Source organism: Lissotriton helveticus, chromosome 5_1 (genome assembly GCF_964261635.1).
Source record: "Lissotriton helveticus chromosome 5_1, aLisHel1.1, whole genome shotgun sequence".
Taxonomy (NCBI): Eukaryota; Metazoa; Chordata; class Amphibia; order Caudata; family Salamandridae; genus Lissotriton; species Lissotriton helveticus.
In genome coordinates, this window is record NC_136065.1 from 1,310,066,891 (window position 1) to 1,310,088,504 (window position 21,614).

The 21,614-nt window shown below is 42.5% G+C and overlaps 1 protein-coding gene across 2 annotated transcripts in view; it reads left to right on the forward strand.

The window, feature by feature from the left end:
- The window catches only part of NGF (nerve growth factor), a 350,749-nt gene that overhangs the window by 45,724 nt on the left and 283,411 nt on the right, over positions 1–21,614 (forward strand). The window lies entirely within an intron of this gene.

The following is a 21,614-nucleotide window of genomic DNA, read 5'->3' on the forward strand; positions in this document are numbered from 1 at the left end:
GAAGCTTTGCCATTACTAAGGTGCTAATACAAGAGTTGTCTTTATACTGAACACACACATTCAGAATTCGTTAATTCTGTTGTGAGACACATGGATAAAGAGGAACATACAGAAGAGGGGGTGTTTGTTTGTGTGATTATCAAATTATTATGGAAAATGCTTTGATTTTAACTCCACAGTCAATAGACTTGTCTTGTTTCATCCCTACATTTTCACAAAGCTGCTTATTTAATAACCCCTTTTACGAATATTCTCTGGGAACAGTACTTAAGAAAACAAAAATGCCCACATTTTAAACTGCAGCCCAGCGCGAGTATTTATTGTTGCCGTTGGCCTGGTTGCAGTTTGACTGGGCTGTGTTTGTGCCTCGTTGAACAGCGGGTTCCTGTCTGTCTGGCTGCTGCCTGCAGCCATTCAGTAACCAGTGATTATCCAATGGAAGGTGTGATTGGTCAATTGCTGGAATTTATGGAGGTCAACTGCACCTTCCATAAACTAATCCTAAACTCCAGCTGTCAGTTTCACAATGCACAGCAAAATGAAAACAACTCAAATATAGCTCAGCCAGTAAACAGTTGGCCAATAAAAGCACATTGCACAATGCGCTGAAGCAAATACAGCTCAGTGTTTAGAAAAGCACCAAGCACACAGGGCACAAATTATACCTTTCCATGGGAGGAACGCTCGACCTGCAGACCAATCTGCAATTCAATGAGAGATTTAAATATCAAATTTAAATGAGACACTCCATGTTTGAGGCAGCAACACTGTCAGAGGGGAGGCAAAAGGCTGGAGCTGTGGTCATGCAGAGCGTCTACATTTACTGAAAGTTATTTCCTTTGCATTCTGGTACTTGCAGTTATGGGTGTATAAAAGAATGAACTGGACTACATGTGCCGGAATGAAAAGAAAAGTAACTGCAAACACAACAATGATGGACAGAATGTGGATCAATGTCACACATTCACCCCAGTCCAAAGATCTGGGCCCAAATCCATCGTTTTTCCACTCCACACCACCCTGGGTTAGACAATGGCGATATGCAAATCAGCGCTGACCCTGTGCCCCATGGGAACAGTCCAGTCCGAACTACAAAAGCCATGTCCTTCCCAGAACGGAAACAAGCATCCGAGGACCGGCCCGGTTTCGAGGTAACACCTCTCTTCAGCCCGGCTAGCTAGATTCCAGTGGTGTGGAGTAACTGGGACTCACGTCTGAGCATCCCCAGTACACTTAGAGCGGTAACTGCAAACACAACAATGATGGACAGAATGTGGATCAATGTCACACATTCACCCCAGTCCAAAGATCTGGGCCCAAATCCATCGTTTTTCCACTCCACACCACCCTGGGTTAGACAATGGCGATATGCAAATCAGCGCTGACCCTGTGCCCCATGGGAACAGTCCAGTCCGAACTACAAAAGCCATGTCCTTCCCAGAACGGAAACAAGCATCCGAGGACCGGCCCGGTTTCGAGGTAACACCTCTCTTCAGCCCGGCTAGCTAGATTCCAGTGGTGTGGAGTAACTGGGACTCACGTCTGAGCATCCCCAGTACACTTAGAGCGGTAACTGCAAACACAACAATGATGGACAGAATGTGGATCAATGTCACACATTCACCCCAGTCCAAAGATCTGGGCCCAAATCCATCGTTTTTCCACTCCACACCACCCTGGGTTAGACAATGGCGATATGCAAATCAGCGCTGACCCTGTGCCCCATGGGAACAGTCCAGTCCGAACTACAAAAGCCATGTCCTTCCCAGAACGGAAACAAGCATCCGAGGACCGGCCCGGTTTCGAGGTAACACCTCTCTTCAGCCCGGCTAGCTAGATTCCAGTGGTGTGGAGTAACTGGGACTCACGTCTGAGCATCCCCAGTACACTTAGAGCGGTAACTGCAAACACAACAATGATGGACAGAATGTGGATCAATGTCACAAAAAAACGATGGATTTGGGCCCAGATCTTTGGACTGGGGTGAATGTGTGACATTGATCCACATTCTGTCCATCATTGTTGTTTTTGGAATGAAAAGAAAAAACACCAGACATGATAAAAGTCACATGCAATTAGGAGACCCGAAAGCTGAATTAAAAAGATAAGAGTAGGTTGCTGCGAGCCAGTGACAGGAGTCAATTTCTTTAAATGCTCCCCCATTGAGCAACCTCGTTCATGCAGCACACCAGGATCTGGAGAGGGGCGACCTCGAGGGCCAGACTCACCAGTGGGCTCCCTTATAGGATGGGGGAGGAAACGGGTTTATTTAATAAAACGTATCATGCATAGTTTTCATCTCAGCGTTCTTAAGGCACGCTTAGTTTTTGAAATCCTAAATAGCATCCTTGAAGTTTTCCCTTTAATTGAATGTGTAGAGAATTCTGCGGATTCCCTTTATGCATCCCAGCGCACCCCACACCACTTCCCTCTTCGCCTCGCAGAAACACATTTAGTAGTAGCACATCCATTCCGGATGTAAATCTATATTTTGTAGGTCTGTTTTTACAATCATTGACGCCCAATTTACAGTCTGAGAATGCAGAGAAAACCGGGTTGAATAAGCTCCGCATTGATGATACAACCAATCAATGTTGGTGACATCATTGCTAGCGACCCTGCTCCTAAGAAATCAAATAACTGCAGTTGTTCTGTTCTTTCAAGGGCAACACTGGAGTAGAACAACTTTAATATTGGGGTAATGCTACTCCAAGGAAGTGAACTCCCGGCACTGTTTCTGATACTAAAGAGACTAGCACTGCTCCTAGGAAGGGAATAACTGGAGTGCGACCATTAATTCAGGGGGGTAACATTCACCTGCTTTTGCCGCCTGCGGAGGCCGCATGTAAGAGTGGGGGTAGGATGCTGGCGATTGCTGCGACGGCTGCCCGCAACGGTCGCAAGTACGTGTGGGGGGAGGCTGCCACCCTCAAAACTCATGCCCAGCCCCTTGCTACGCCACTGGTAACATAAGAGGAATAACATTGGAGAATAACATGAGGTGGTAAGCACACACAAATGCTACAATGATCACACCTAACTCCTATTAATTTAATCTACCACAAAGAAACTAAAGTAAATGCATGCCACTTCAATTCCTTGTGACAGGTGTATACATGAAGTGACACTAAATCATTAAAAAACTATGAACAGCAGGTTAGTTTGAGATCGCTTGTGCACACGATTTTCTTAAGTGATGATTCGTGGTAATGTTCACTGTCATTTAGCTACAAGTGATATGCAATTCAATAGGTATAGCGAGAAAAAGTATAAAAAGTCCACTATAATGCTCAGGTTTGGTAATGTGCTTGCACATGCACACACACACACACCCTCCCCCCACCAACAACCCGTTTAGCCCACACCACTTTTTATGGCAGCCCTTAGAATCAACAAAAAGAGCTCAATGTCACATTGCTGTTAGATGTTTTACTTCGATTCTTTCAAACTTATATTTATAGAATGTGTGATTGCTAATGTTTTTAACAACAGGTACACTTTGGGCCTTATTTTTGTCCACATTGAAGCGCTCTAGAGGCTGTATAATAGCAGGGGGAAATTCATGTATTCACTAAAACAAGTTAATGTAAATTATACAGTTTGAATTATGCCTTTATTTATGCGCTTTTCACTGATTATCACCCTGATTCCATGATCCACACAATTATTATATAAGTGGAGCAAATAACAACAAACACAATGTTAAACGCCCTATTTCTGTAACTATTGGCATCCTGATGCATTCTTTATCTGTAAGAAAAAGATTTTTTGTAACGAGAAACCCAAGGGGTTCTTCTGCTGCACTTGGATAGCAAATTGTTCACTGTGACCAAACTTGAACATTGTTTTGTGCTTTATGCTCTGTTCTTATTCGCGGTAGCAAGGTCATATTTTATGAGCAGTTCTGCATCATCTCTATTTAACATAATAAGTAGACAAACGACTTTTATTCACTTTTACATTGTACAGCTTTCAATAAACTTTTTCCAGAACACACAAATGTCTTTGTCTAATTAGTGGCTTTCGGGATTTATAATTTATGGAATGGAATGCTAAGCAGATGCTATATGTTTCAGAAATTTGAAGTCTGTGAAATTTCTAATAGCCGTAAATAATTTTTGTAAGCCAAAAAAGTTAGGCTCAAAGGCAGAAAAAAAGCATGAGTATTGAATTTGGTCAGTGTGTTACCGTCATGCGGTTTCTGGGGGAATCGGGAGGCCCTATAAAGTGAACACTTCTGGATTAAATCAATATGTGATGGGTAAGTTCACAAAGGTGGAGGTGTGGGCTTTTCCCACCCCATATTTTGTTAGAGGAAGAATCGAGACTGAAATATGTGAGGAACATTAAAGTGTCCGCCTTGATTCCGGATTTGTCAGATTCCCGGTGCTATATATTGACCCAGAAAATTACTGTTCTCTGGGGTACCAATTTATCAGGTGCAATAAATACCACGATTACGAGTTTCTGGGGTAAAAAATGCTTAAAATGCAACAAACTCCCCCTGGCTCAGTAAATATTGAACAATTTTCCTTTGCTAAATTTCATCATGATTCACTTGCCGAAATTGAATGGAGGATGGGATATTTAAAGCATCCGGTAATTAAGGAATGTGGTAAATCCCATCCAACACATATTTCGGCCCCTGTGCAAACAGGGGTTTAAACAGGTGTTGGAAAACATCAACCCACCTGTAATCAGGGCCTACATTCAGTAGTTGATCTTTAAGTTATGATTATTTTATATGAAATAATGCCTGTAAAAAGCCTCCAAACATAATGCTCAACATGTGTGCCTTGATGGATACGAAGAGACATGAACTTCCCTCTAATTAATATGAGCCTGCACATAAAGCACTTAAACCACTATATGTAGTTTTTAATTTTGTGAAGCAGTGTTTGCAAATTTCACTGACTAAGTAAATGTGGTTGAAAACGGTGCACCAGAAATCCAGGCTGCATCTGCATTAAGTTAGTGGATGGCCATACCCAGCTCAAAAACATGAAGAGAAGAAATGGACCCCCCAAAATAATTTTTTTAATCTGCCAATACTTAAACTTTTTGATGCAGAAATGGACATCCTTTTACCCCAAAACAGAATCCCCTCGTCAGCCCCTCTCACTTGTCCTGCTGTTACTTTTTTGCAGTGAGAACCGGGTGAGCTTAATTCAATTATTTGTTTGCAGGTGTCATGAATTTTACAGAGCATGGGTGGGTGAAAGTTGATACCTTTGATCTACGTATTGTATTAAATGAGAAAAGTCCAGATTTGAATCAAAGATTACAAAAAGAGTTAGGTCAGGCAGCAAACATTTACAGATCTGTTGGTCAGTTTAAATGAATAGCCTTAGGTTCAGCATACTTGAACACACTGGCTAGAGTTACAGAGGCAGAATTATTTTCCCAAGCTCTGCTCTGAAACTCCTTAATATCGCCTGAACATATAAAAAAAACTTTAGTTATACACACATAGGGGCATATTATCAAGATGTGCATTAAAAAACGCACATCGCACATTTCCCTATCGCCGGCTATCGCCTGATTTTATCGCCGTGATAGCGCGTAATTATCAACGCGCAACACGTAGGCGATATTAAATCCGGCGATAGTCGGCAATAGTGAACAGAAGCGCGTGAAAACAAGCGTTGTTGTCACGCGCTAATGTGTGCCTTGATAATATGGGGGGGTGGATTCAGCTTTATGATCCACACCCCCATGTAATCTATGCCTAACACCTGATCAAAGCAGGGGTTGGGAGACCTGCTATAAACAAGTTTATCGCAGGTCTCCTTCTCCCAACGCCAGCCTTGATAATAGGGTGTTACCACCTCCAACCACATTTTACATGTGGTTGGACGTGGGAACGCCCACTTTGCATGTCATTAGCAATGTTTCTCGCTGACATGCAAAGTGGGGCGGTATGAGGCTGAGGCAGGCGTTAGCATGCCCTTGTTGATAGGGCGCTAGAAGTATCGCCGCTTTCTCGGCACAATTTGCCGAAAAAGCGGCGATACTTCACCTTGATAATATGGCCCATAGTAAGTTTAGTTGGGGAATTCAACCTAAATGAAATTAGTTGAAGTTTCTTGATTTCACTCAATTTTATATGAATCACAATTTCCTTCTCAGTGATATCCTATGGGAGGGACATCCGAAAGCAAGAGACTATCACCTCCTGCACCTATTCCATGATTAATGGGTAGAAGCTTCTAGGAGGGCAACAGTGTATTGTTCCGGTTACAATGGGAAGAAGGTTGTCTGATCTTGGGTGCAACCACAGAGACGAGACAATGAAACATCAGTACTGTTTGTTACTTTGCAGCAGTAGGAACAATATCCTCACATATTTCACACTTGGCAAAGGCTGTGATAGTTTAAAAGAAAACAAGCACATTGGGATTTTTATAGCTTTGCAAATTCACACACCCATAAACAAAACACCACTGAATTGTAGAAATGCTCCACTCTATTTGTCCGATTGGTCTGTATTCCAGTTGAGTTTTCCATGCAGAGATGGATGGCACTAGCAGTCCACTGCATACATTAGGTACTGTAGGTGTTTGTTATAATACGCTTAGGCAGCATCAGCTAGACTGATGCTGCACCCAGCCCTATGACATACCAATGTTCTAATACTATGTCATATTTAGAATGTGGGGTGAGGCTGTAGAGTAAATATCCACAGAAATCTTGATGAAAAAGGTAAGTTTATTGGTATAATAAGAAGCACTCCCTGCGTACAACTGAAGGCTCCAAGTAGTCAGCGGTAACTGTCTTACAGTAACAGTTAAGGCAAGCAATACAACATGAACAACTGTATAAGATAGCGAGGCATGCATATTCAAGCAATAATACATCACGAGATATATTCAAAATGAAACATAAGCGCGAGTCGCACACAGTGAATGTATACTTGAAAGGAAATGTAAGCGCGAGTCACAAGTGTGAATGCGCGAGCATATACGCGTGCATGAACGCGTGCATGAATATATACACAACACACCTTCCCGCCTTATAAAATGAAACAAAAAAAAACAAAACAAAAAATGAAAATTTAAACTTTGCTCGTTATGTAAGCAACAAAATCTGACAACCATTTGGGTTTTCTAGTAGTTCTCTTGGTTAAAGAAACATCTTGTTGGACACCAACGTTTTGATTGGTAATGTCATTGTTTGATAAACAGGGTATTGTATCTGTATTTTGATTGGTGTAACAACTACTCGAACAACAGGGTATAGCAGCTGTGTCATCACAAGTTTCACCTTCACCTAAATCCTCATCCAAATATGACAAATCAGGATGTTCAAAAATAGGTTCTTTACAATAAACATTCTTATCAGCCTTGAGAACAGCAATCCTGCTGAGATTCCAAACTTTGTTGTTTGATAGTCTCACAGAATTTTTTAATACCTCTAGAACTTCATAAGGGCCCATAAATGCACTTTCACCTTTCTTGACCTTCCATGGTTTTTTTACCTTTACCATCATACCGACTTCTATTGTCGGATCTTTTTTTGAACCAAATTTCTCATCAAAGTACTTTTTATTATTGCAATGAGTGCGAATAAGATTTTCTTTAACTTTGCTCAAATCCACATTTGAAGAAGTAGAATTGACCAACCATGACGGATTCACCTTAGTTCTGGGAACTCTTCCCCTCATGATCTCAAAAGGAGAATACCCAGTCATGGGATTCATGTTTGTCCTGTACATCCAAACTTTCTTAAATATTTCAACTTCCCATTTCTTGTTATCATTACCAGTAAACTGTATAGCACTCTTAAGCACCCTATTGAATCTCTCTATTACTCCATTTCCACCAGGATTATATAAAGAAGTAGTGGAATGAGTAATGCCAAGTCTTGAAAAATAATCATTGGCTTTCTTGGAATTGAATTGTACACCATTGTCAGAGATAATTCTTACTGGTAGTCCCTCTTCAATAAAAACTTTATCTAAAAAACATAGTACTGAATCAGTATCTATTTTCTGAACAATTTTGATAATAGGCCATTTGGAGAAAATGTCAATAGCTGCAATGACATACTTTGATTCACAACCAATGGGACCCATAATGTCAATAGCAATGGTTTCCCATGGATTGTTAGGAATAGTATGCGCACCCATATTCGGTTTAAGAGTAACCAAAGATTTATCAGAATTTGCACATACAACACAATTCCTAACTAATCGTTCAATAAACATATTCATCCCTGGCCACCAAAATAAATGTTTAACTTGTTGTTTGGTCCTAACCATGCCACTATGACCTTCATGACTTTGTAAAACTATAACTTTCCTCACACCTACTGGTGGGATAATACGTTCTTCTCTTTTAATGATGCTCTCACAACATGAAAGCTCTGATCTCACTTCCCAGAAGCTTTTCAACTCTGAATCTAAACACTTTTTTTCAGGCCAAGTATTAGTGATGTAATTGGCAACACTCTTTAAAATTTCATCATCTTCAAATTTCTCTTTCCACAGAGTCTGGTCAATAGAAATGGGACCCTCATCATGAATCATAGCAATCTGGAAATCATCCCATTCATTGTGTAAATCTTCTTGAATGGGTAAAGGCATCCTAGATAAGAAATCAGCAGAAACATTTTCCTTACCAGGTACATATTGTATATTATAAATAAAGTCTTGTAAGCGCATGGACATGCGTGCAATACGAGCTGAGGCTCTTAACATGCCTTCTGTAGTAAGAAGCCGTACTAAAGGTTTGTGATCGCTTCTCAGAATACATTCCTTACCCCAGACAAACACCTTGAAATGTTCTAAAGCCCAGACGCATGCTAAAGTTTCTCTTTCTATTGTGGAATACTTTTCTTCAGCAGGTGTAAGTGCCCTGGGAGCATGTGCAATAATGACTTCTTTTCCTTCATTAGTTTTTTTAGTAAACACAGCACCCAAACCCTTTGAGCTAGCATCAGTAGTGATGATGTTTTGCAAAGAAGGATCAAAACAAGAAAGCGCACTTGCGGAGCAAATAGCACTTTTCACATCACAAAACTCCTTCTCACATTCATCTGTCCACTCAAAAACAACTCTATTCTTAATTAACTGTCTGATATTATACGTTCTATGTGAAAAATCAGGCACATACCTGGCGTAAAATTCGACCAGACCTAAAAAAGATCTCACATCATCTTTAGACTGAGGATGAGGAGCAGACTCAATGGCTTCTAAAAGCGAAGGTTTTGGTTTGATTCCATCTTCACAGAGCTCATGGCCTAAGTAATTCACAGAATGGACACCAAATTTACATTTCTCATGCTTAATGGTAAGGCCATGTATATTGAGTGCATTTAAAACTTCTTCAAGAGCAGCAATGTGTTTGTCTTTGTCGTCATAGAATACTAAAATATCATCTTAAAAACAGATGACATTTTTACAATCTTTTAAAATGTCCTGCATAACTCTCTGAAAAATTGCTGCCGCTGATGCTAAACCGAATGGCATCCTGTTGAATCTGAAGCACCCAAAAGGTGTAATAAATGCAGTCAGGTCTTTACTTTTGTCATTCAACTCTATCTGATGGTACGCTGCAGATAGATCGATGGTAGAAAAAAACTTTGAACCCCCAACAACAGATAACATCTCAGAGATACGGGGAAGAGGAAACTGATCTACAACAATATTATTGTTGAGATGGCGAAGGTCAATGCATAGTCTCACTTTGCCATTGGTCCGTCTAGCAACCACTATGGGCGAAACCCATTCAGATGATTCTACTTTGTTTATTATGCCCTCTTCTACCAAAGCGTCTAATTCTTTTTTTACTTCATCTCTAACGGCAAAGGGAATATTTCTAGCTTTGTGTATTTTAGGACAAGCATTTTCTTTTAATTAATCGAATTTCATGTTTAAAGTTGGTTAATCTCCCAATGTCTTTTGAAAAAACATTTGGAAATCTATTTAACATCAGAGAAGATATTCCATTTTGTTCATCAATTAACATCACAGGATTGGGACTATTAGGGTCCAGCACGATGTCAAGTTTACCACAGTCAAACCAGCTAAGCACTGAAGGACCCTTCTTTGAGACATATAATTTTGTGATACACTTTCTGTTCTTAAATCTGAATACTAAGGTTCTGAACCCTAGAATATCTATTCTTCCACCAGAATACCCTTCAGGGTTGATGTCACTTTTCTCTAAGTGACTACTTAGTCTTGGCACAAACAGTTTATTCCAAACAGATTCGCACACAATAGAATAAGGTGATCCAGAATCAGCATACATGTTGATTTTTACACCCCCAATAACCATATCACATAATGGTTTTTTTTTAATAGTAGTGTCACTTACATTCAGAACTGCGGAATCTTTTATGTTCAGAACAAAAGAACAATTGTTAGAGTCATTTGTAAATCATCATCATCACTGTTGTCACTTAATTCAATGCATTTCACTTTTTGGTTAACTTTACCCCTTCTGCAGGCAGAAGTAAAGTGCCCCATTAAGCCACAATTTGTACATTTCTGTTTTAACCCTGGACAAATTTTGTTATTGGCTAAATGTGATTTGCTATTGCATCTAAAACACTTTAAGTTACCTTTGAGGTCCTCAGAATTTCCTTTGGAGGAAAATATTTGTTTCTTTTTTGAAAAATCCCTATTTTTATTATCATACTTGTGATTGATTTTCGAAACCACTTCTTTACTAACTGAAGTACCTTTGCTTTTAACTTGTTGTGCACTCCTACAGGAAAGCTCCGCCTTCCTAACAATGGATACTATAAAATCTAAGTTTTCATCACCGTTTATCCACAGTCTTTCTTGTATAGTGTCATTACTGGAGTGCATAACAACCTGATCTCTGATGAGATCTTCTTGTAAATTACCAAATTTACAATCTAATGCCAGGGTTTTTAGAGAAGAAACAAAATTATCAACAGATTCTTCACTTAACTGCTTCCTCTGAAAAAATGTATATCTAGAAATTCCTATGCACACTTTAGGAGAGCAATATTTATCAAAATCATATACAGCCTTATCAAAGACATTCATGTCACCACTTGCTTGTGATGTAGGTAGTTGATTGAAGGCCTTTAATCCCTCTGGTCCCAAGCAGTGTAAGAAAATACCTTTCTTTTCAGGAGCTTTCATTTTTCCATTGGCATCCAATGTTTCAATATAATTTAAAAAATAAGCCTTCCATTCAATCCAGGGCATACAAGGAGAGCTACCAGCTGACCAATAACTTTGTGGTGGAGAAAGAGTGTAACCTTGAGCACACATAATGGTGTAAATATAAAATTAAATTATAATAGGTATCAATAACTTGTCTCTCTTGTAAATAAGGAAATAATAACTAGTTTTTTAAAATAAATTCTAATTCTAAAAGTAAAGTACTTGGTTGTTGAAGAAGCCGTTAAACGATTCCAGAGGAAAATGAACGTTTCTCTGTATTAATCACAGTCGCTTTTCTGTTTTTCAATATCCACTCCGTTGTTAACAAGCCAAATATCACCGTTTATTTTACTGTTTATGGATACAGACGGAAAGGAGATGAAGTCACCTCTTTTATTTTTATGTATCGGCTAACGGAGAGCAGCGTCTCAAAGGAAGTGCAACAATCGTTTCCGCCCAAAATCATCCAAGCGTAGTACAGATGAGGTTAATCACTGGCGCGGAGGAGAACTGTTGTAGAGGCGCACTCCGACACTCGAAAGGAAAGGTAAATAGATCTCAAACCTTGGATCTTTAGTCTTCGTTTCCGTTCGTTTCTGTTGCGAGTATCGGACATTTAAGGAAATGTTTGATGATATGTTGCGATGTTTTCAGGAAGAAAAAAAAAATAAAAAAAATGTAGAATCAACCAGGAAATGCTTCTTAAATAGGTCCAAAATGCTCCATCCCTCGTCGCCAAATTGTAGGGTAAATATCCACAGAAATCTTGATGAAAAAGGTAAGTTTATTGGTATAATAAGAAGCACTCCCTGCATACAACTGAAGGCTCCAAGTAGTCAGCGGTAACTGTCTTACAGTAACAGTTAAGGCAAGCAATACAACATGAACAACTGTATAAGATAGCGAGGCATGCATATTCAAGCAATAATACATCACGAGATATATTCAAAAGGAAACATAAGCGCGAATCGCGCACAGTGAATGTATACTTGAAAGGAAATGTAAGCGCGAGTCACAAGTGTGAATGCGCGAGCATATACGCGTGCATGAACGCGTGCATGAATATATACACAACGGCTTCGTTCGGTTTGCTACTGTGCTCTGCCTGGCAAGACTGTGGCGTGGGGTCTCTTTCCTGTACTAATAAAGTACATGATTCTTTGGACCTGTGATGTGTGGATCCTCAATTTATTTACAACATTTTGGCGGCGATTTCCTGGGAACAAGCACTACATTTGAGGAGGATCATGAGAGGATGGAGACCCGAACCACATTTCCCACTAAGAAGTGAAACCAAGCTCTAATCAGCCGTCAGTATTGCCTGCAAGGTCTATTGTATGCTATCTGGAGAATCTCCGTTTCTGATTTGGACTGTGCCAAGATTGGAGGATATAACTTATTTTGAGGCCTATGTCCCACGACTTCTACAACAACCGTTGGGCCTTGTGGAACCGTCTGGCAGCGTGAGATGGTTTGAATCGCGTGCCAGTATGAGGATCGTGAAAAAAGGGACTGCACAAGCATTCTGCCCAATGAAGAGTGGTGCAAAAACAACAGTTGATGGACAGAATGCAGAACAATGTCATGCATTCACCCCAGTACAGATATCCATCGTTTATTTGCTCACCATGCCGTTCCAGTTTGAACCCAGCCATATGCAAATCAGTCTTGACCCATGGGAATAGTCCAGCCCGAACTGCCAAGCCGGGTCCTCCCTGGACTGGAAACAAGCATCCTATGACCGGTTTCGGGGTTTCACCCCTTTTCAGCCAGGATAGCTTGATTCCAGAGGGAAACATCCTTTACGACGCAACTTTTACCACGCAGTGCCTTTACAACGCAGGTTTTTCAACGCAAGTCATTACAACGAATTGCGCTAGGGGGCGCTCTAGGATAGGTAATAGTTTAATTTACTATCCAACACCTTCCCTACTATCCACAGGGACTGGAGTTGGAATAGTAAATTAAACTATTCACTATCCAGCACCCCCCAACGCAAGTCGTTGTAACGACTTGCGTTGAAAAACATGCGTTGTAAAGGCATGCGTAGTAAAAGCATGCGTTGTAACAATGTACATCCGATTCCAGAGGCATGGAGAGCACGGGACCCACGTCTGGGCATACCCTTCCCACTTGCGGTAACAAATGCAAAAACAACAGTTGATGGACAGAATGCAGAACAATTTCATGCATTCACCCCAGTACAGAGACCTGGGCCCAAATCCATCTTTTTTTTCTCACCATGCCAATTCGGATTCAGACCAGGCCACAGCACTGAAACCACCATGCTCAAGATTGTTGATGATGCCCTCCAAGCCCTTGACCAAGGTAAAACTTGTCTCCTAATCCTTCTAGGTCTATCCTCGGCCTTCGACACGGTCAACCATGGAAAGTTACTTGAGCACCTCAAGCTAAGGAGGGGATTGGTTGGCTCAGGCCTAGAATGGTTCAGATTTTTCCTCCAAAACCGGTCTCAGAGATTCCTAATTAACGGCAACCTGTCCGCTCCCACTCCGGTCACGGTTGGAGTCCCTCAAGGATTAACGCTGTCCCCCAACCTCTTCAACCTTTACTTAGAACAGCTTGCCAAATTCCTACGCACTGCAAATATCTCCTACCATATGTACGCTGACGAGACCCAGATTTATATCAAAATCTCATCCCTCAAGGAGATTCTCTCCCAGAACGAGACCCTGAAGCTGACCGTCCAATGGCTCGCCTCCAATCAACTCAAATTCAACGCAAAGAAAACAGAATTTCTGCTAATTTCCCCGTTCAAAACTGACCCTGAGATTCAGAAATGGATTAAGGCCATCACAGACTTAAACTGTCTACCGACCATCGTCGACTCGGCCAAATCACTGGGAATAACCCTGGACTGCAATTTGAACATGCGGAACCACATCAACTTGATGGCCAAATCAGTCAGATTCCATCTGAGCTACCCATGGAAACTGAAACCCTTCCTTGACGCTCCCGACCTAAAAAGGGCAGTCTAAGCATTAGTCATCTCTAGGCTGGAATATGGCTGTTCAACCCTCTCGGGGTTACCCAAGATCTCCCTGGCACCCTTAAAAGCCTGCCTCAACGCGGCCGCTAGACTACTCACTGGCACAAGGAAATTCGACCACATTTCTCCACACCTGAAAGCGCTGAACTGGCTTCCTCTCGAGGCCAGAATACAGCTTAAGCTGGCATGCATCACACATAAGGAGACCTCCTACTCCAGCCGGCATGCTTTGAAAAAAGAAAAAAAACGTACAATCGGGTTTTCGTTGGGGCCGCTCCAAGAATATGGAACTCTCTCCCACCCGCCATTAGAAGAATCCCCTCTCTTGCACGTATCAAAAAGGAGGCCAAATCCTTCCTCATGGGCAAATTCCTCACTTAAACTTGGCCTACTCTTGCCTCCTTCTGATGACCTACTCACCATGTAACCTGGGACCCTGTCTTGAGTAAATGGATTGTAAAATGTCTGTTATCCCTCCATCCCTCATGTACCCGGCACCCTGCCCCTCGCTATTGATGGTATACTATTATTATTGCATGCCTTTTGTACAACTCTGCGACTCTGTAAAACGCTCTGATACCCTAAACGGGTCAAGTTCGCGCTCTATAAAACACAAAAAATATATATAAAAATCAGTCTTGACCCTGTGCCTCATGGAAACAGTCTAGCCCGAACTGCCAAGCCAGGTCCTCCCTGGACTGGAAACAAGCATCCTAGGACCGGTTTCGGTGTTTCACCCCTCTTCAGGTAGGATAGTTTGATTTCAGTGGCATGGAGAGCACAGGACCCATGGACCCATGTCTGGGCATACCCTTCCCATTCTGGGTGACAAATGCAAAAACAACAGTTGATGGACAGAATGCAGAACAATGTCATGCATTAACCCCAGTACAGAGATCTGGGCCTAAATCCATAATTTCTTTCGCTCACCATGCCGTTCCAGTTTGAACCCAGCCATATGCAAATCAGTCTTGACCCTGTGCCCCATAGGAACAATCCATCCCAAACTGCCAAAGCCAGGTCCTCCCTGGACTGGAAACAAGCATCCTAGGACCGGTTTCGGGGTTTCACCGGTCTTCAGCCTGGATATCTTGATTCCAGTGGCATGGAGAGCACGGGACCCACGTCTAGGCATACCCTTTCCACTTGGGGTGACAAATGCAAAAACAACAGTTGATGGACAGAATGCAGAACAATGTCATGCATTCACCCCAGCACAGAGATCTGGGCCTAAATCCATAATTTTCTTGCTCACCATGCCGTTCCAGTTTGAACCCAGCCATATGCAAATCAGTCTTGACCCTGTGCCTCATGGGAACAGTCCAGCCCAAACTGCCAAGCCAGGTCCTCCCTGGACTGGAAACAAGCATCCTAGGTGCAGCAGTGTGCGCAGGAACCACTCTAGTGCAAATTGTTGCCAGCTCATGGCAGCATGAGCAGTGCTAAGCGCTATCTTACCCCTATGTGGTGACACTACGGTGAACAAGGGCTGCCTCGAATTCAGCGTGTTCATCGCCGCTCGAGCCTGCGCTGGGTGGTACCTCAACTCTGTGCACCGCAACATTGAAGATGGGCCGACTTGTGTTCAGCAGCCATCTCTGCCAGTATCAGCGTGAGCCGTGCCATGTGCTGCTGAGCTAGTATCGAGTAGCGCACAGATACCGGTTCGTTTTCAAGTTGTTTCTTAGGGGTCATTTCTGTACAGCAGGAACGAGCAATGAGCTGTGTCTGAAGGCTTGTTAGAGAATAACGCACAGAGATTGGTTGAGCTGCCTTACTCCCGTTGGCTATTCGGCTGGCACTTTCTTTAGATACTTGCTGAGAGTTGGATATTTAGACAACATTGCCACCTCGTGATTTTAGTGTGTACAGTATTTGACAGCAAAAGTATTCATTTGAACTTATTGCAAGTCTTGATTTTGAACTAAGGATGTTACCCCTGCCATTGTCACGCCACCACCTTTCTTAATGGTACCCAGTGAAACACCTATTGAATGGGAGGATTGGGTGGATTGCTTCGAGAACTACATTTTAGCCGTAGATGGTGCTGGATTCCTGTTGTAAGGAAAAAGGCTTTATTGGTGGGATCTCTAGGAAAGGAGGGGCAGCATGTATTCAAGTACTTACCTCCTGTTCGTGATGCTCAAGGTGATGCCATTGCTGATGTGTACGAGGAGGCCGTGCAGCACTTGCAAACAAGGTTTGCCAAACAAGTGAATATGGTCATGCAACGCCATAAGTTTTACACACAACCCCAATGGTCTTCAGAGACTATTGATGATTTTGTGGCTAGGTTGAGGGAATTATCTGCCAAGTGCCAAATCGGACAGGTGATGGAGGAAATGATTAGGGACCAACTGATTGTCCAGGGCAACAGAAACAAAAATTCAAGAGAGAATGTGGGCAGCCAGTAATCTTACCTTAAAGGAGGCAATAGCTCCGGCAAACGTTGCGGAGGAGTCCGAAAAATGCATGCGTGAAATGAGAATTTCCAATTCTAACAAAAAAAAGTGTCAGAACCTACAGCCCTGGTGGAGGATTGTGATCAGGTCATTGCTGTAAGACGAAAACCACAACAAGCCGTTGGGAGTTGTACGAAGACTGGGGGTTGTAAAAACTCCTCTCCTGTCAGTGGCAAGCCATCTCACATCTGCTTTAGATGTGGAAACAATTACCACCTGGCAAACTCTAAACAATGTTTTGCTGTGGTTAAGGATTGCCGTAAGTGCAGGAAAAAGGGGCACTTAGCGGGCATGTGCAAAGTGGGAGAGAAGAGAGTTGCCTTGGTGGAAGACGAGCAATTGGATTACAGAGTGATCATGGTTCAGGATGAAGATGTGTTGGGCAGCCATGACCAAGAGCGTAGGCTATCTCATCCTAGAGCTGACTTTGAAGTCAACGGTGCAAATGTATCTCTCATGGTGGACACGGGTTCTCTTTACACGATAATTCCCAAAGTATTATTTGATGCCACCTAGCCTGGGGGAGTGTTAGTTACCTCTGATGTTATCCTCAAAGGATATCAAGGGGCTGCCATTGGTGTCTAAGGTTTCATGAATGCAAGTATCAAGTTTAAGGATCGTCAGACTCAAGGGAAGATCTGTGTGGCACCTGAAGGACCCCAATTTTAGGGTGGCTGCACCAGTTCAACTTGTGTATGTATCACTGTCAACTCCATAGACGATAATCAAGTCATGGTAGTGGAAACATCAGACCTAGAAGGCTTGTTGTCTCGTCATGGTGAAGTTTTTGAGAACAGATTTGCGGGAGTTCAAGAACTATATACACGGAATCAAAATGAAGGATAGTGCGGTTCCTTTCAAACATCAAGCCCGGCGGATTCCCATGGCTGCTAGGGCCGAGGTCAAGAAGGTTATCCAGCAGCTCTTAGATGATGGTGTAATAGAAATGGTTGAGGCTACAGAGTGGTTGTCTCCAGAGGTTATCACCAAAAAACCTGATGAGTCCTTCGGTTTTGTGTGGAACGCCGCAGCCTTAACCACAATGTTGTTATGGATAATTTACCATTGCCCAATATTAATGTACTTATTTTGATGTTGTCTGGGGGAAAGTTCTCTGATCTGAGGAGTGCCTATCCTCAGGTTAAGCTTCATCTGCACTCCAAGCACCTGATATCTTTCATTACATCGGAGGGTACTTTCCAATTTTGTAGAATACGGTTTGGGCTATGTTCTGCTGCCCGTGTCGTCCAGCTTTTGTTGACTGGAATTTTGTCTGGGCTGAGCAATGTCGTTGTGTTCCGGGGTGATATCCTGGTGTATGGAAAGAATGAGAGAGAACAGAACTGCATGTTGAATGAAGTCTTAACTCGCATCAGAAAGGCGGGTTTGACTTTACGCAGAGAGAAGTGTGTTTTTCTGGTTCAAGAGGTAGAATATATGAGCTACATGATCACCAGGAGTGGTGTAAAGTCCAAAATGAAGTTGGTGAGCGCAATTGTTAATGCAGAAATCCCATGTGACAGAGATGCTTTTTGATCCTTCATGGTGTTAGCGGAGTATTAATCCAAATTTGTGCAAGATTTTGCTCTCAAAACTGAACCACTCAGGGAGTTGTTGAGGAAGGGTATGAAGTTTGTTTGGTGTGAGCCACAAAAGAGGGCGTTTCTTTCCATAAAACAGTATTACTCATACCGGTTTCCTTGCACCTTTCCAAAGTTCCCTAAAGAGAATTGTCACTGTGTACGCGAGTGCAGTAGGCATTGGGGCCCTCTTGTCCCAAGTGCATGGCAAGGAGGAGAAGACAGTAGCATTTGCTTCACGGTCATTAACTGGCACTGAGCGCATCTATTCAGTCATTGAACGGGAGGCTTTAGCTGCTGCATGGGCTGCTACGTACTTCAGAGTGTTCCCGTAGGGAGGGGTGTTTGTTCTCAACACAGACCACAAACCCCTACTTAAGGTTTTAGGGCCAGGTAGAAGAAAAAATTGCTTTGGACGTTTGGCGAGGTTGGCGGTCAGGTTACAGGACTATGATGTTTGGATTGAATATGTCTCTGGATGGAAAAATCAAGTGGCTGATTGCCTGTCTAGGCTTCCTGACCGACCTGCAGAACCCTTTGAGGTGGTCATGGAAGAGGTTGTTGCGAGTGTGGAAGATGTCACTGAGGGGTTGGGGGCTTCCATTTCCAAAGGTGAGTGGGTGAGTGCCATGGATAAGGATGTAACTCTTCAGTTGGTGTTGAAGATGATGAAGGGGAGGTCAAAACGGAGCATCCTTCTCCATGCTGTCAGACCATTCTTTAAGGTCAAATATCGAGTTGTCTGTTTTTGGTGATTGTTGATGAGGAATGAAAAGTTTGTCCCTCCTATCTCTTTAAGATCATGCCTCATCGGGTTAGCCCATGAGCGACACTTGGGACAGACTTTGACCCCTAAAAGGGTCAGAAAGAGATTTTAGTGGCCGCTCAGGGATGCAGAAATTAAAGAATGGATTGTGTGTTGTGCTGTGTTCAAGGATTCTGGGAAATGTCTTAGAGTGTTTGTAGGACGGTTGCAGGAAGAGCAGCATGTTTCTGAGGCCAAGGAAGTGTCGGAGAAAGTTTGTCTCAATTTCATAGGACCATTTTCTTTTTTACCTGAGCAGGACAGGTTTGCAGCTGTGCTAATTGATGGCAATTCCAGGGTGGGTAGAGGTTGCATTCATGTGGAATATTACCACTACCTCCACTGTTGACTTCCTCAGTGATATTTTTAGGAGGGAGGCCGTACCTACAGTTATCCTCACTGACAATGGTACAGAGAAGATGAAAACATTTTTGAGGCGTGACGCATGCTTTTTCGTCGTTGTACAGTCCCCAGGGTGATGGTCTAGTGGAGAGAGTAAACAGGCAGGTTAAAGGCACAATGCAGTTGGCCTGTAGTGCAGGTTTGCCTGTTGTGGGTGCTGTGAAAGAAATGCTATGAGCTTATCGCACTGCTGTGAATTCATATTTAGTGAAAAGCCCTTTTGAGATGATGTGTGGCAGACTCCCAGGGACCAAGTTGGTACCATCATGGATGCGGGAGAGAGTGACGAAGGAACAAGTATGCTCGGAAATGAAGGTAGGAAAATGTTTCATTGCGGTTGGGAATTGGGTTAAAGTCAAGCCGGAGGGTAGTGTAAAGGACTTGAACAAATAACCGTGACCCATAGAGAGTTCGTGAGGCCGGTGAAAATTGGGTAAAATTGGATAATGGCCAAACCTGGAATCTCTGAAGGGTAGCTCTGTACCAGAGACAGGGAAAGGTGTTGAGGAGTACTGTGTGCGATGAAGATATCTCATGTTCGCCTTGGTTGTTCATGAATGATCGTGAATTCTTAAGTGATGGTGTGGTATTAGGTCCCAGAGTCCTCCTAGAGTTTTGGGAGGAGAGGGGTCTGGTAATTCTGTTGGCATCGTTCCCACTGACATTCCACTGGAGCAAGTGGTTACACACAGCAGTGCAATCATGAACGTTTCCCAGGTCAGGAGGGAGGTGAGAGTGAAGAAACCGACTGCCTATTTGGGAGATTATATTTGCTCTTAATTTGTTCAGTTGTTTGCTCTAAATTTGTGACCCTCCACTGTTTTTTCTGCCCTGGTGGTGGGCGCTTATATATGAGTGTTGTTTCACCATTTATATGTAACCCCTATCTGTGTTTGTGGCGTTGTTGTATTTTTTCCCCTGGTTACTTGGTTGTGTGTTTGTCCTCCTGTCATGGGTTTCTTTGTTCCCAAGATGGGGAGATGTGTTATAATATGCTTAGGCAGCATCAGCTAGACTGATGCTGCACCCTGCCCTATGACATACCAAAGTTCTAATACTATGTCATATTTAGAATGGGGGGTTAGGCTTTGTTCAGTCTGCTGCAGTGCTCTGCCAGGAAAGACTGTGGTGTGGCATGACACAGGTCCCCACATCCCCCGCGGTGCGGGGGGCCCACGAGCTGCATGGGGCCCCCTTAGCACAGAACTTTTGCCCGAGAGTTCTTGATAAAATTCAGAGCGGGGGCCCCTCCATGCATCTTGCGGGGGGGCCCCCTCAAATTTTGTTACGCCACTGTCCTGCACTAATAAAGTACATGCTTCTTGGGACCTGTGACGTGTGGATCCTCAATTTATTTACAACAGTGTTGGTGTTTGACACCTGTGTGATCGGGCTTGTGTAGGTGTTTAAAGGTAAGGTTGACTACTGGGGCAAGCCGTCATTACTCTATCTTAAAGAATTTGGTTTGTCTTTCCTGTTCTGTTAGCTTTTTATTTAATATTATTCTGAATGGTGGAATTTGTATGAATTTGCTTCTTCCTTTGAACTTCTTAGAAATGACAACTTGAAATTTGAAATCTGTTCTTAAACACTTACCCCCAGATTCATCAAGAACACATTTTGCTATTCCTCAATAGCGAAAAATACCGATTCGCTATTAAGGAATAGCAAAATGCTATGCATCAAGAAATCACTAAAAAAATTGCGATTTCTAATAATTCCTTAATTGTGACTCGCAAATTGCGAGTCGCAATTAAGGAATATCTCTCCATTCATTCCTATGGGCCTATCGGCCCATAGGAATGAATGGGAAGACAATCTCAATTTGCTAATCGCAATTAGCGATTCGCAAATTGAGATTGCGATATCAAGGGTACAGGGGTGTCCTTAGGACACCCTGTTGCACCCCTGAAATTGATGTGTGCACATATGTTACGCACACAGATGCCCTTAGGGCATGTGTGTGTGCAATATGAAACTTTGAAAAATGCACTTTAGTGCATTTTTCAAAGTTTTTGCAAATTACCACGAAGTTGTACTTCATGGTAATTTGCGTGCCCTAATAGCAAATTCAGTATATTTTTCACTTTCATGCATTGCATTTAAGGAATCTCAATTTGAGATTCCTTAAATGCAAAGAATCGCAATTTAGCAAATTCTTAATTAGCGATTTTTGCATTTGGGATGATGCATCCCAAATGCAAAAATACCG